Source organism: Odontomachus brunneus, unplaced genomic scaffold (assembly GCF_010583005.1).
Source record: "Odontomachus brunneus isolate Ranch 3 - 2012 unplaced genomic scaffold, Obru_v1 Obru_scaffold_058, whole genome shotgun sequence".
NCBI classification, from domain to species: domain Eukaryota; kingdom Metazoa; phylum Arthropoda; class Insecta; order Hymenoptera; family Formicidae; genus Odontomachus; species Odontomachus brunneus.
The window spans coordinates 924539-941483 of record NW_022639508.1 but is presented as its reverse complement, the minus strand read 5'-3'; the positions used below and the strand labels follow the sequence as shown (position 1 = coordinate 941483).

Below are 16945 nucleotides of genomic sequence, written 5' to 3'. Positions count from 1 at the left end.
ATATATATATATATATATATATATATATATATATATATATATATATATACTCTGAATATTTGGATGTTGTAAAAAGTACGGTGTCATCTCAAAAAATATCCTAATAATGAACTAATTTAGTGAACTAATTTTTCGCTCTACTTTATCATAGTTGTCAGAAAACCTAACCGCATGTAATCATAAACTTTTCTGCAAACTTTTCGTATCTTTTTTAGAACTAAATTCTGAAAGTGTAGTAATGATCTTTGAAGTTTTCTTGATTGGACCATCCACAGTTTCGGTATGTACAACCTGCAAAATGTTTGTATTAAACAAATATTGCACTAACTGATAGCTCAAAATTTAAATTTAAACATTTTTTTCGTTTTTATCACATATTGAGCAATGCTCCAATTAATTTTTGCATGCACTTTTGTTGAGTAAAAGCGTTTGTAATTCTATGCAAGCAACAAGACGTAAACTTTACAAAAAAAATCAAAGTTATGTCGGTAAAATTTATATGTCCGGCATCCTCTTAAAGTGAACTGGACGAACATACGGAGGAAACATTGTAATAAAAATTACGTTAAAATTATATTTCTTTTTAAAAAGTTTCTTGTAAAGTTGGACTATATTGAGATTGTATTATAAATTACTAGAGATGTACGAATCAAAGATTTTTTATGTCGAATAGAATCGATGAAATTTCACCCGAATCGAATCGAATGAAATAAAATCATTAAAAACATTTTTAATTAACATAATCATTGAATTTAACATAAAAATAGTGACTTCAGTAACTAACAAAGAGAGATAATATTGATCATGTAATATAAATTCATTTTAAAATAAGAGATATATAATATATAGTCGGTAAATATGTATGAAAGTTTTAGCCTTGAAAGCTGCACAACGACATATATCAATCCGATAGTTGTCGATAAAAGTTTATTTAGAAGCTATTATCTTCTTTTAATATTTTTGAAGAAAATCTTAATGTATAGCAAACTTTTCAAGTTATGCTAATTCCCGTAAGGCTGGATGTCTTTAATAGTTCTTCGTTAATGCTAAATGCGCGATCCGTATGTGAATCTTTCGATTCGAAATTTTCGAATTATTCAGATTCGAATCATAGGGATTCGAATTTGAATCGAATTGAATTTCACTTGATTCGATTCAAATTCGAATAGTTTGCACATCTCTATAAATTACTATGTAAGTAGTAAATTTGACGATCTACCTTGATGTATCGTATAAAAAATATTCAAATAATTACTTTAATAGAACAGAAAACCATGATGATGTCAGAATGACGAGAACGCGATCAAATCGTGATTGAAGAGTGAGTTTTTTAGTCGTTTTCTCCTCACCTTGACATCATTTTGACGTCATCATGATTTTTTGTGCCTGAGTACAGAAATTTTCCTATAATTTTCACTGCAATTTTTTCTCCGTATAAAATAGTGATGGAAATAATTAAAAAAAAAACGTTAACTTACTTCCTTTCCCCCGGGACACATCAAATAAGTTACAGACATTACAATATAATCGGTAATATCGGTAGACCGAAATATCCCATTCATAAATTTTGTATTTATTAGAAGGGACGAGTGTCTAAACGCATGAAGAGAAAAAAAATCTTAAGACTCCGATATCTGTGAAAATACGATAAAGTGAAAGAAAGAGGAAAAACGGTAGCAGTGTAGTGGTAGTATTCTCGAAAGTGACGGTGACTTGCTTCACTTTGTAGCTCGCGGTTTCGAGGAATAATAATCCAAGCAGGATTTACGCAACAACGAGGCGGATCAATGAGGCACGTGCGTCCCAGGGAAATTCGCGTGGTACTCGATCTCGATCCTCGTCCTCCGATATTAAACACAGTCCGGAATGGCGTAATCGCGCCAAATGCGCGCGCGCAAACGACATCAGATTATTATGCGGCGGAGGAACGATTTCGAATCGCGCGTTCCTTTTTTCCTCCCTTCCTGCCTCCCTCCGTGTAACCTTTCGAAGCCGCGGCAACGGCTACGGATCTTTGGCCGATCGTTTCGCGTGTATCTCGCCGAGCTATCTGCATTCAACGCTTATTAAAGCGCTGCAGCTTGTGATTTGCGTGCGTTAAGCGCGTTGCACGGCGACGCGGACGCGATTGCAAATTATTTCGAGTCGCTCTCGTGTTGCTCCCGCGGAGACAGTTTTCCTACAATTTCCCTGTCATGGCGGGACTAAATATCGCGTGTCTCGCAAGATTGCCTCCGCTAACTTTATTCGTAACCAATTTATTCTCGCGTCAACTGACTATGTCTCGATTTGAGACTGTAATTTATGCTATTAATAATAGTAATAATAGTAAAGCTAATATAAATATAGCCTACGTCATTTGGGTGGAAATGTTAAGTTTCTTGAAAATAGGAAGTAAAGGAATCGGAAGAGAGTTCTTGAAATAACGCAACGATTATGTTACGCAACGATTCACCGACACGACTCGATTCAATGTAACATAAATAATTTTTTATCGGGACCACCCTTCTTTTTTTACTCGATTAGAGATACGAGTAATTGTATTAAATTGGGTCAAATACACAGTTGCTTATACAGTCGTTGCTTCTTTCGTGAAAATCAATCGTGTCTACGACTATGATCTACGCTACTAATAAAAACATACACTCCGAGAATGTTTTAATTGAGTCCCTCACCATGTCGCCTTGAAGTCCATCAATATCCAGCAACGTCCAACAAAGTCCATCGACGAGATGCCGCTGTACTGCGTTGTCTTGCATCTGAAAGCCCGTTTCTGAATGTCGTCTCATGTCTACCAACAGAAAACGCCAGTCGCATTGATCATAAAATCTGAAACAAAAAATAATCCCTCTAATTAGATAATAAAAGGATAACATTCGATTTGTGGGAGAATTAAAAATATGAAGACTCAAGACTTTTCCTTCAAATTCAATAAATAATTAATAATTAATTAATAATGAATAAAAGTCATTAGATCTCGATAATCAGGATGTGTCGTTAGTAAAATACTCGAACGCGCAAGGTATCCTTTAAAATACTCAAATTTTAAATTATTTTATAAATCTCACGAAGTTTTTTTCTCGTCGTTCACGATATACTCCACAAATAATCATGATAATTATGAATATCATAATAAAGTATCATAATCTTATTCTACTCCTTTTGCACACGTATTCTGCTCGATATAGAATAATTAGAACGAACAAGATAGCGCGATGTATTCGATCCAGCGTTAAACACTGTTGTGACTGCAAGCATAGGTCGCGCGACCTTCCATATACAACATAACCGAGCCATGTCATACATGCTCGTACGGCTTGCTATTGAAAGATTATACCGTGCATTATATCACGCGTAATACTCAATGCTACATTATATTACAATAGTTAATTGTTTAGCACTCGTTCCGATAATGGCTTGGTTTACATCGTGCACTTGATATGCATACTAAGTAGTAACTTTCTATTAAATAACCTTAATATCGACGATATATATAAACAACAGTATATTAAGCTGGTATAATACTCATCAAAAAGACGTATTGTATCGATTGAATGCGTCGTCGTTGATATACATTGTCAATTTTGAGATTATTTAATAAAAAATTACTATTTAGTACGTGTATCAAGTGCACGATGTAAACCAGGTCAATGAATGTCGCAATCTTGCACATCGTATAGCAACTCATTACTACACTGAGGGAAAAATTACCTTAAAATCAACAAATATTTCTTTGATGGGTGCCATTAACATATTTATTTAAATCTAAATTTTCTTTATTTAAACCAAATATTGTTTACTTAAATCAGGTAAACAATATTTGATTTAAATAAAGAGAATTTAGATCTAAGTAAATATGTTAATGGCAGCCATAAAAGAAATATTTGTTGATTTTAAAGTAATTTTTCCCTCAGTGTATACACACAAGGAGAATTTTATTTTTTTCTAATTTATTTAAAATTTATTATCTAGTAACAATTACTATGGAACTTTTAACCGAGGAATAGATCAATATTCTATTGCGAATGACTAACCTTTCATTTCATACACCACTTATTATATTTTAGGAACTAAAATGTGCTGTTAAAGAATTTACTCTATGTTTCTAACGAAATTTGTTATATTTCTAGCGAAATTTGTTATATTTCTAGAAAAATTTTTACTGTACGTTCCTTGGCAAGATAGACGTTACTGAGAGACGATCTGTTCCTAGACTACTAAAAACACAGTAAAATTAAAAAAAATTCATATGAAAAGAAATTATAATATTTTTTTGTGTAAGATCTAATAATTACAACGTGATCAAGCGCGAAACATCATGAAGATTTTATCTTTTTAATATTGTGAAATGGTCTATTGGAGCTACGAGATATCATTAAAGTGGAGGGCGTGAGAAATATTTTAGCGACAATAATTTATCAAATCCTGTCATGTCACAAAAGTATATCTGACGGCGATTATGTGTTGATAAAAATTTCCTCAGCTCTATTACACCGCGAGTCTATCTGACGGCGATTATTCGATTCGCTCTAGAAATGATAGGGTTAAACCATACCGAGATTTCTCCGCCTCTGGAATTTCTCGCCACCCGCGACGAATCGTGCATCGAAAATCTGGATAAAACGGATCGTTCTCGCGCGGTATGAGGCGCGTCGTTTAAACGCGACGACACCGACAAACTTACGTACGCATCGCGCAATGAAATGCGCGATTTACGCGAGATCCTGGTGCCTCTTTCTCACGTGCGTGAATTCAGGATAATCTGGCGCAATTAACCGCGCTTCGCTTAACGAAAGCTTTCGTTACGAGCGGCGAACATTTATCGAACGTTGTAACGATCGGCAAGCCGTTAAATCCGTGATTTTATTCGACGACACGGCTACCACACAGTATACTTTGACGAGATAAAAGGTAAATTACGCGCGGTCCTTGCCGATCAAGGACTACAGACCCCCACCCCTCTGAATGTTTTTACTGGCAATATAGCCGCGAGATCGAACTTTTTGCCTATGACGTCAGCAATGTTTACGACGTCCCTTGTCGCGATAATAATAATAAAGATGTAAATTTCTACGGCTATTCTAGATTCTAAAAATCGCAATTTATTGAGTTTTATTATGTATATAAAAATACCATACTTATATATCAATGACGATTTATTCAGCTTTATTGTATCAGGAGACTAAATGACAGCGATCATTTAATTATTTAATACAAATAAGTTTAAACCGAAGTGCGTTTGACAATGTTCAAGATTATTACATCATCCCCCGAAAATTATAGTTTAATTTTCACACGAAAAAAAATCCACGGTAGCGCTTACTGGCCTCCCCCGCTCTTGATAAAACATTAAATCTATGAAGGTTACCCTTTCTGTACATTTATAAATTTATTCGGGATAAAACGCGCGAATGAAATTCCCTGCTTTGCAAATCGAGTTAACTTTATGCGACTTAATTGAAATATCTCAGTCTATTTAAGGAGCTGCGCACGCGAGTACACGTTGGAGTCGTGATATAAATTAAGCAGAGGCATTCGGAGATACCCGCATCGCGGTGCCTTTCTCATGCTCCACGAGGATAATCACTTGCTCGTCTAAGATGCACTTGAAAACGTGCTTATACGTTAAGCATGTAGCCATCTATTTCTCGCATGCAAAGGTCTCGTCTTATCTGTGCAGCTTCATCTCTGGACAACGTCTCGCGACCGCAGCACAATGACAATTTACCCGTAAAAATTCAACAAGTTATGGATACTTAATTTAAGCCGTTTTCCTTAATTCAACGTAAATTACTTAACTGAGCCCGTAAATATGCGGGTCGTTGCGCGAGCGTAATTACGTGGGGCGCGATAGCCGACAATTTCTCTACATTGTGTTCGAATCTAATCGAGGAGAGCGTGTAACAGGCGCTTGTCAAAGTGTGATTTCCTAATTGAAAGTACAATGGCCGCAATTCCGTGTGAAAATTGATTAAATTTCCTACGCGGTGTGTTAAAGGAAAAAGAAGAAAAACACGCGACACAGAGAGACCTCCACGAGATGATTTTCTTCGGTGGGAGCCCAATTGATATGAAACACGTTCGATTGCGTCGCGGAATGTCACTATCTTCCTTTCCCACGTGAGAGAGTACGCATCCTCGTTAGGAATTCTCATCTCGTGCGGTACACGTAATGTCAGAACGCTATTGTCCACCGCGAAGATGGGACAAGCATAAAGATCGTCGCGTTGTACGAGCGACTAAGGTTTGTAAAACGCGTCACCTTTACTCACGTGGTCACTTCCATTAAAATATTACGTCATTATTACGATCAAACGCGAATAACGACGCGATCTCGTTAGGGCCGCGATACGAGACGAGGAATTTTCTTCCTGACTCACCTTTATTTATCTCAGCATCTGCTGCCGTTGCCCTGCTAGCGATCACCGCCAGATGAAAAAGAAAGAGAAACGTCGTCATCGTCGTCGTTCGCTGGTCCAGGATGAGGGGACCTCGCGAGCATCTCCGGGGCGATGACAGGCAACGTGAATTCGCCGTTCGGCCGGCGGCTTAATTAGCCGCGTGATTTACACGATGTCTGTGATGTGTTACGTTTTCGGCCGGGCGATATAACCCTTTCCCATGATCCCAGCACGGCGTGACGGTTCCACACCGGCGCTACCGCGCGTGTTCAATAAAACACGAGACGGTCTTAATTGCCGCCGACAATTAACTCGGACGTGCGCGCTCGGTGAGCGGATGCGACGTCGCGGATCGTCACATTTGTCAGTCGTCTGAATGTGGGTCCTAGCTTTAATGGGCGCCCACCGACGTCGGGGCCACGCCGTTAACGTTTCTCTATCCGTGGGACGACGAGAAACACGCGGCTCAACACGGACGCGCCTCGTCTTCGAGGATCACGGAGGAGAGTTAGCTGATCTCTCCGGGAAGATCTACGTCGCCTACGTGGAGAACGCAAGGTCTACCGGAAGAGGACGGCGATGAGGCAATTTTGTGGAATCCGACGTTTACAACGTGCACGACGATCGTCTCGCGACTGATGCAAACGACTTCGTATGTATTGTTCTGTCTGGAAAAATAAAAGGGAAACCAAAGTGTTTTCGTGCGAGAGCTCGGCTTTATTACGGAGCGATTTAATGACGAGGCCCACCTTTAGAAACCTTGTTTCCTTGTGTATAAGAGGGTTGTGATATGCGTATACGCGGTTAATTCTGAATGTGGCGCGTGAGACGTTCGTCAAAAGTTGTCAAAATTAGAAAATTATTTTGAAGATTATTATTATTATTATTAAACTATTATTAATATTATAGAGATAAATTATTATACACAGAGAGAATAGTTTCTTCTAAGACTATAAATTGAAAATCATACTAAAATTGAACATAAAATTGAAAATCTTCGCAATTTTACTATGTTTCTAGTAGTGCAAGAATAAATTGTCAGTAAGATCTATGTGCTAAAGAACATACATTTTAAGAAAAAAATATCTAAAAAAATATCTAAAAATATCTAAAAAAATATATATATTTATTCAGTGAATACTAATAACATATTTACTTATTCAATATATTTGTCAAATAAGAAAATATTTTCTATATTTTATATATTTTCTCAAAAGCTTGGCTTTTCATAAAAGCAATTATTTATTCTATTTAAGTGAAGGATTTAAATTCAAATAAATATGTTATTGGTATCCATCAAAGAAATATTTTTCTTTTAAGATATTTTTTTTTTCAGTATAATAAAAGCTGGAAACATAACAAATTTTATAATAGCATATTTTCTAAAACACAACTAACACATGTGAAACGAAAGGATATACCCAATTGCTGCAGAATGTCGATTTGTTTCTTATAAGATTCCGCGCGCGTAGCAATTTTTACTATAAATAAAATTCTCTCTGTGCATAGAGATACATTTGAAAGATGTATATATATCTGCGGAGAGAAGAGTGACGATTTCTATCTCAAAAGTAATTTCCGCGAAGCGTAATGGGCACAAGGAAAATTTTATTCTGCACGTCCGCGTTACTATTCGCCAGTAAATCTACCTCGGCTACATCGCGATCCTCGGTTTAGTTCGTCTCTCTAACAGGGTCGCTCACACAGGTCGACTTTAATCGACATTCGCTGTTGCGAGATACGCGAACCGATCCGGACGGATCATAAGTATCACTCGTAGTGCTCGTGCAGTCACTTTTATCGGTATTGCGCTACATGTTCATTGACCTCTGACGAGATTTATATTTTAACGTCAACACAAGGTTGCTTGCTCGCAAGCAGACTATTCTCGGCGCCAACTCTCGCATTCTACTCTCTCAGGTGCTATGCAACGCGTTTGCAGCTACGTCGTAACTAACGTTGAACTGGATTTGCTACAGGGCAGTCATATAAAACCGTATCTCCGCAAGAAGCACCCGCAAAAACGCATAAATGAATTTCGAAGATAAGTCTATCGAACTGTTCTCCTTTCTGCGGCATAATTCTGCCCGAACGTCAAATTCATTGCGAATATCAAAATTTTATACGAAATTTTACTTTTGCTTTCACATATATAAGATATTTATGTCGATATATCTCAAACATATCAAAATGGATCTTCCTTAATTAATTATGAAAGTCAAATGAAATCATTAACATTTAACTAACAATAAATATTCATAAACGCAAGACATCGTTTAATATTAAAAAGAGAAATATATATATGAATTCTGTCTTAAAAATCTCGCATGACGAAGTCACGCGCCGGCCATATCGAATGTTTTCATCTCGGCGCGATTACCGTTGCGTCATTGCGGAAATAATGACGATTATGCATCGACACGGAATTCCACGCTGCATTAGCATATTGCATTTCGCGATTTTTTCTCTCACTCGACAGCGACGTATCGGATGCTAATCGGTAACGCTACACGAAGAAATGATATAAATCAGATGACTATAAACGTCTAATTATCTCAGTCTACCTGATAAATATGTATTTCGTCAATGACACATCACGAGAACAAATGGAGCTTGATAATGAGTCTACCTTTACATTCGCCATTATTAATATTGTATTTTATACGTGCAATATAAAATGCAAAGTGACATTTTCCTCTGTAATAATCATATACTTTAATCAATTTCCTTTCTCGTTCTTGATCACACGCTTCTCAGAGTAGCTGCGCCCCGGGAATGATTCTCAGGGTTCCCGGGAAGCGAGCATTTGTTGCTACGTCTCTCTATCCTTGCGGGACAATCCTTGAGACTGCGCGCGAGACTCTCGATGAAACCATTTCATCGGCGCGGCGACCGATTAGAGTGCCACGACGGTTATTAATTTGTTAATTATTCCGCGCAGGGATGGAAAAACGGCAAGCGGGGATCACCCGGCGCGGCGTAGAGCGGAGCGAAGTGAAGCGACGCGGCAGGACGCGTCCTTTCACTCTCGCGAGGATGCCTTGACATTTCGCGGCGCGTAACGACGTATCCGCACGCGACCAGGAGGATGGAAAGTCGTCAACTTGCTTCGCGTCTCTTCGCACGCACCCTTCGACCCGCATTCCGCCGTTCAAGTCGAGCATTCGCTCGCAGACAAATGAGACATCACGTCACCGCGTTGAATCGAGCAAAGCGTCAGGAAAGAAAAAAATAATAAAGGGATAAATGATGAACGTGACGGAGAAAAATCATGTCTCGTTCTTTGAGGACAAGAGGTATTTGCTTTCGTGACTTTCATGTTAGGAAGCCATGTTAGGGCTGATTTTTCGATAGTATATGGAGAGTATTTTATAAGAAAAAGTACTGTAAGGAATAAGAATAGATCGATTCTATAGAAATTCGCTATCCTTTTATGTCATATGTACTACTTATATTTTAGAAACTGAGATATGTATTAAAAATATTTGCTATGTTTCTAGCGAAATGTTCCTTAAAATACCTAACCTGACCTTACTGATAATCTATTCTTAGGCTACCAAGAACACAATAAAATTGAAATTTATATGAGAAAAAGAATTATAATATTCTCTCTGTGTACATAAAAGAAACAATATGGTGGGCCCACACATAAATCTGGTTGCGCTAACCAGATTCAATAGTAAAATACGGGACAACTAATTATGCAGTTGTTGCAACTACAGAGCAATTGCTGAGTTACTGACGTTGCAGCAGTGACGATATCTGGTTGCTTCAATCAGAGTGTATCCATGGTAAATGTCACCCCAATCGATTTCTTGTTGCTACAAACCAGATCACGTGCAACTACACAGAAAAGAAAGATTTGCTAATATATGGACAACTAAAAATATTAACTGCAGGAGCAAATTTTCTTGCTTTAATATATATTAGCAAATCTTTTAGCTATCACAACTAAATAATTTTTACTATAAAAGCAAGAAAATTTGCTCCTGCAATTAATATTTTTAGTTGTCCATATATTAGCATATCTTTTTTTTTCGTATACGGTGATGTAATTGATGTACCAAAATAACTCAGACATATCAACCATACATATTACCATTACACGCAGATAAATAGATTGATGCAACCCCATACTGCTCACAATATTTCTGGTTATGTGCAGGATATTATTCTGTGTAATTTATTCTGTGTAATTTATTCTGTGTAATTTGAGAGATACCGACTGCTTGATACCGACGTAATGCAGTTTCGTAGTTTTCACTATTTTTCTCTATTTGATTGCATAAAATTGCAAGTATTTTTACAGAGTGAAATGTCAATGTATGGAAGGACATCAAATATTGTGCTAAAAACAAAAATAATTTTGCAAATAAAAATTTCTCCTTATTTTGATGCGATATCTGATGTCTTTCCAGACACTGACATTTGTACTTTCACTCTGCGAAGGCATTTGCAATTCTACACAACCAAATAGAAGGACAATGAAAACTAGGAAACCGCATCATGTCGACATCCTCTCTCTTATAATGTTAGATTTAATTTTAAACTCTGTTCAAGTACGTCGTACACATTATTGGAATACAATTCAAGGAAATCGAAGTTTAAGCTGCTACTGAAAAATCGGCCCGCCTTGTTGCTCGTTTTACAGTCTGCCGTAATTGAAAGCGACGAAAAAGTGACGCAAGGCGAAAGTGCTCTCGACTCGGACGTAGGAAGCGATTACCGAATATCCCCCGTGTACGCCCGTAACACGTTTCTTTCCCGCGCCTTACGACGGAAATGACGCGGCGAGGAACGGTTCCGGACCGACGGCGGAACGACGGCCCGAGGAACTCGTGAGAATCCCAGCGGCGAGATCGCGATAACAACGGACGGACCGTCCGGCGGATGCGTTCGCGCCAACGTAAGGATCGCATCCGCGGCCGCGTGATACAGGCATCCTCGCTCAGGATGCAGCAGAGAAGGCGAGCGCAGCCGTATCCGAGCGTCATTTGTTAGTTAGATAACCTTTACTCCAGCATTAGCCTCGCTCTCGACCTGCCAGCTGGCGGAGCTACGGCCACCGTCTTCCTGCGGGGAGAACTGCCCTTTCGCGATTCGCCTCTTACTCGCGTAAATTGAACAAAAAAAAAAATCGCGTCACTTGACCCTTCGCTCCACCATATCTCCTTCATATCCTTCGACCGGCTCGCCTTGAGTGCTTACAAGAGAAATTTTGGGAGTCGCGATACACGCGATGTACCAAGGAGAAATATTCGCAAATGATTCGCGAGAGTGACGGAAGTTCGCAGTGTCTCAAGCTGTAGAGGCGCGGAATTTATTATCGAAGAACTTTAGAAACGTACCTCACGACAGCAGCTGCGTTGTATGCTTAGAAGAGATATGTTCGGAGTCGCGAGATACACGAAGAGGAAATTCGCGGCAAACTTCGCGAAAGTGACAGAAAGTTACAGTGTTTCAAGCTGTGGGGGCATAAATTTTTTTCTCGCACGAAGAACTTCGAAAATGGACCTCACGACAGCCGCCGTGTTGAATATTTAGAAGAGAAATGTTCAGAGCCTCGACACACGAAGGAGAAATTCGTGATAGCGTCGGCGGGAGTAGCGAATTATTTTATCGCACACAGAACTTCGAAAATCGATCTTGGTCGTCGCATTCACTTCGGAGCTTAAACGAGCGTATTATAATTCTCTCGATACGCGACCGACCATTTCTCGCCCGTGTTATTTTCTCCTCGCCAAAGGATCGTCCTTTTTTTCGCGACAGCGACAATTGCCGACACTTAACACACCGCGCGAGAATTTTCAAGCGACGTATCGGAACGATTAACGATCGGCTGCATTCCGCGTGCGCGAAATGCACCCATCGCGGAATGTAACGCGCGGAATTACACGTGTAGGCCGCGCTGAACCTACCATCGCGAATTCCGCGGATTCGCGAACGGCAGCTGCACGCCCGCTCGCCTCGCCGCAGCGATTTCTTCCGCGAGGTGAAACGCGCCTTGGGAAGAGTCGAGGGCGAGTCGCTCGTGTAATTAGAGTGTTATCTTACGGCGGGACGGCGACGAGACGATTGAATCGTGGAGAGAAAAGAAAGAGGGGATCTCTGGCCCGAGCGAAATCCCTTTGCTCGAAAATAATAACGAGGGTAACCCCTCGTGGAGGAAGTAGCAATCACATCGGGGATAATGACAGTTGCTACGTTAGAGAGTAACGTCGATTGAGAATTAAATATACAACAATGAACCACAACGGTTCTGTAACTCCTCTGAACGACGGGATAACTTTCCACGACACGATGAAGCACACACAGAGGATATTTTATAATTACCGATAGAGGAGAGACGGTCGAAGATCGGGGGCATCTATACTGAGCGAGAAAAACATTTCTTTCTTCTCAGTATAGGATACGTTTCAACTAACAGTTATTAATATAGACTTAAGAGTAATTGACTGACAAGTAAACCTACCTAAAAAAAGATACACTCCGATTTCTTTCTAATTTGGCACAAATGTAGAAGTACAAAAAATATTTAAGTTATATTTTTTCATTATGGCCCTCTTTGAGTTTGACAGGCAGTTTATAGCTTTTTAATATTCTCACTTCTATCATCAAGTACATCAACAAAAATGCATAAAAAAATATTGAATACAAGATATAATAGATATAAATGCATAAGAATAAAATTGAATACACAAGATATAATTAAATAATTTTAACACAAAATCGACATAGATGAGACACGAACCATTCTAAATTTTTTTAGCCGAGATTCCAATCGAAATATTTCAAATCGGTGCAAAATTAGTCAAAAATTATTCGAATCTCGGTCAAACTGAGAAATTATTTGTATAAATAATTTTTTTTAACTTTTTACATGTTTTGTTTAAATATTTTGTTATTTATACAAACAATTTTACACATTTGACTTTATATTCATAATCAGCAAACCAAAAACGCTTATATCTTGTATTCAATTTTATTTCTTATGTATTTTTGTTGCACTTGTTGATGATAGAAATGAGAACATTAAAAAGCTATAAATTGCCCGTGAAACTCAAAGTAGGCTAAAATGAAAAAATATCTAAATATTTTTTGTACTTCTACATTTGTGCAAAATTAGACAGAAATCGGAGCGTAACTTTTGGATAGGTTTATTTATAAGTATAAACCTCCTAGAGAAATCTTTCTTTTCCTATCTTTCTTATCTAGTTCTCAAATAACAGAAAATTCAATTACACTAATAGAGTTGTTTTCCCATGTGATAAAATGCATATAAGATTACTATCACTGATTGTAGTAAAATTTAATAAGAAAATAATTTTCTTGATCATAACTTATAGTAATTATTTTTCTATGCGATTATGGTTGCAAAAATACCAAACATTTTTTTCTCAGTGTACGATCTCGTGAAACGATCGCCTCTCTCGTAATTTTTATTGGTTCCATCTATTTTCTGATTTTATGCGAAAACACGATAAATTCGCATCCACAATGCGACGAATAAACGAAAGAACGACGATTCGGTGATCGTTAAACGCGTCGTGGGCGGCCGGTCACCTTCGTTCGTGAACCTTATCGAGCGCGATTCGTTTCGCGCCGATCGCCAATCGGCGAGGGAGCCGCCGCGAGCCGCAGAGCAAACGATCCGGAGCGGTTAACTGCGCTCCATTAATTCGTTGTCAACCAATGCCCCGCGATGGGAATCGAACCGAGTCTTCCCGCGAATATGAAAAAACTCGATGATGCATCGGCGCGATCGAACACCCCGGGCAGTTGAACGAGAACCGGCATCACAATCGCACCGGCAGGGGTCATCGCGCTTAGCTAGAGGAGTTCGGCAAATGCCGGTGCGTTCCGTTATTTGCGGAAAGGTAACGTTTCTGGGCGTGCGAATGCATGACAGACGGCATTTCTCTAAGCTATATTGCGCTACTATACTATTTCTCCGCGAGTGAAAAATAATTTACTTGCGGCTGTAAATTAATCACGCTATTTATGCTTTTATACCCAAAAATATATAATCTCGCTCTTTGCGGAATCCTCTTATGTATGATCTCAGCAAGATTCCTCGAAAACTAAAATATTTTACACTGTGAGGGAAAAAATATCTAAGAAATAAAAAATATTTATTCGTTAAGTACTGATGACGTATTTACTTACATTAATATAAAATATTCCTCAAATAAGAAAATATAAATTTTCTTAAAACATTAGCTTTTCATGAAAATAATTATTTATTCTTTTCAAATAAAAAAATTTTCGATTTAAGTAAATATATTATTAGTACTCATCAAATAAATTTTTTTATTATCATATTTGTTCTGTCAATGTAAAACGCTAAAAAAGAACTGCTGCAAGGTGCAAGGTGCTATTTCTTGCAAACTCTAAGCGAAAACATTTACCGAAAAAATATTCCTCTTCTAATGAAGAGAGATAATATTGTGCTTGAAATATTTTCGTCTTGGGGTTTTAAAAGAATACTCTTGAAGCTGTATATAAAAAGACTCGTTAAGGATGAGGTTATATCTTTTTAGATGCATATACTAATTTATTAATTTTTTGAGTATTTATATTAATTTGTATGATATCAACCGTTAAATAAAATATCAACCATTTTTCGTGGATACACGAAAGATACGAGACGATCATACTTCTCGTATCTCGTTAGGACGATCACTTAACGAGTAGATTTTCTCTAGTGATCTCAGCAAGTAGCATACCACACTTGCTTGTGTTCGCTCGGACGGAATGAAAAATGCAGCCCAAAGCTAATAGAGCCCAAAGCTAATAGAATGTACGCTCTAAGTTCCACGCCCTAAATGAATTAGAAATCAGGAGCTCGTTTCTCGGGCTTGACCCGCTTTGTATGAGCCCTAATGTTGCGTCTCGCGTGTGCCGGGCCACTTTTCAACTGCTCGCGCGCCTGTCATAAAGTGAGTCGAGATATCGGATTACTCGGGATTCGATAGAGGAACACGTTGCCCTTTCCTCAGCATTACACGAACGATGAATTTCGTCGTCGCTGTTGTTGGCAGCGTGCGCGCGCGCGTATGCGTTATGTAATCGTTAAAATGAAAATTATGTAAAATGTGCTTTCTAATTGTGGCGACACGCCCTGACGTTTCGTTCGTGTCTCCCGAGAGATTGAATATATATATTGTATAATGTAATATTCATATAATGAAGGAACATTTGCATAAACTTTATGTTTTCTTTCCGCATACGCAAGTCGTGCCTTTTAAAGTATTTCAAATATTATGCCAAATGTGGGTAAAAGGAAGGAATAAAGCCTTTATGTACGATTATTTAATCGACGGTACTTATCAAGACTTATGCAAATAGAAGAAAACATAATGTTTGAGCAAATCATTTTTTTTTAGTATATAATATATTAAATGTACACACATATATATATATATATATATATATATATATATATATATATATATATCGAGATCAGTTTTATCAAAATAAAAATTATAAGACACAAGGATGACAATGATGCGACTCACATGTCGCAAACCAGACTTAGTTCGCGAAGAAGTGAACGCGTGAGCCGCTTGTGCCGGACTGAGAGCGGTTCGTCCTGCGTAAGGATCAGTGAAAGTCACCGATCGAAAGTCACGGAATTCATAATTCATGAAACTCGGATACCCGTGAATATATCTCGCACCGCTTTTTTCTCCGTCATTGTATTAAAGGTTAATTTCATGCCATGTAAGCTCATTCTCCGCGCGACAAAATCCCGTGCGAAATACGCGATTAATTGACTATCTGTTATATTGCGCGCTGCAATCGAGCGCACACGCCGACAGTAAGAGTGGAAACATATCCCGCCGTTGTGATTTCATTCTGACCGTAAATTATCCGCGAATTCAAGGATTAATCGGGTTAAGCCGAATGGGAAAGTGCGAGGATCTGGTCGAGCCGAGGATTTACACAATCGCATTCAAACAGACGCTCGTATCATCGCCAACGACGGCGCGAGCCTTGCGCTTTTTCGCGCTCAGGGTTGTTACGATCGCGTAACTTTTTCCGAAATGCGAAAAAGTGTGAAAAATTTCACATAAACTCGACGACTTTAGTGATCGCGTAGCTTCTCGAACGATGGAAATAAGAACATTATTACGTGGAACTTTTCACTTTTCAAGAGTTCACACTGGAGGAAAAGGCACATGATCGGTATTCAGAAGAACGAAATGAGTAGTTGCGCGACTTCTCTTCGGCGCCGCGCAAACAGAAGAAGAAGAAGAGAGGAAAAAAGGCATAGTGTAAGTGTGTGTGTGTGTATGTGTGTGTATGTAGAAACCTATAGAAAGCGCACCTGAGGAGCGACCCGCGAGCGTAGTTATTGACTCTTACGAGTGCGCTTACGCGAATTGATGCGCCCGATCAGCTTCCCAGTTGCATCGCGCTAATCCTTATGTGAACGATACTTTACTTTCACCGGTGTTACCGCCGTAATCCTCCGCCTTTTTTCTTCCTTCCTTGCCCATCCCTCCCCCTCGTCTGCCTCCCCCGCCGGCCCCCCCCCCCCC

At 38.7% G+C, this 16945-nt stretch overlaps 1 protein-coding gene across 2 annotated transcripts in view; it reads right to left on the bottom strand.

The window, feature by feature from the left end:
• LOC116845819 overlaps positions 1-16945 on the bottom strand; it is a 37898-nt gene that overhangs the window by 2501 nt on the left and 18452 nt on the right. The window contains exon 3 of one of the 2 annotated variants that reach the window (XR_004378343.1): positions 2676-2829. The gene's annotated coding sequence lies outside the window, so the exon portion shown is untranslated. Of the gene's footprint in view, positions 1-2675; positions 2830-6734; positions 7070-16945 lie in introns of those variants that run through there. The other variant, XM_032818941.1, reaches the window with a different exon arrangement.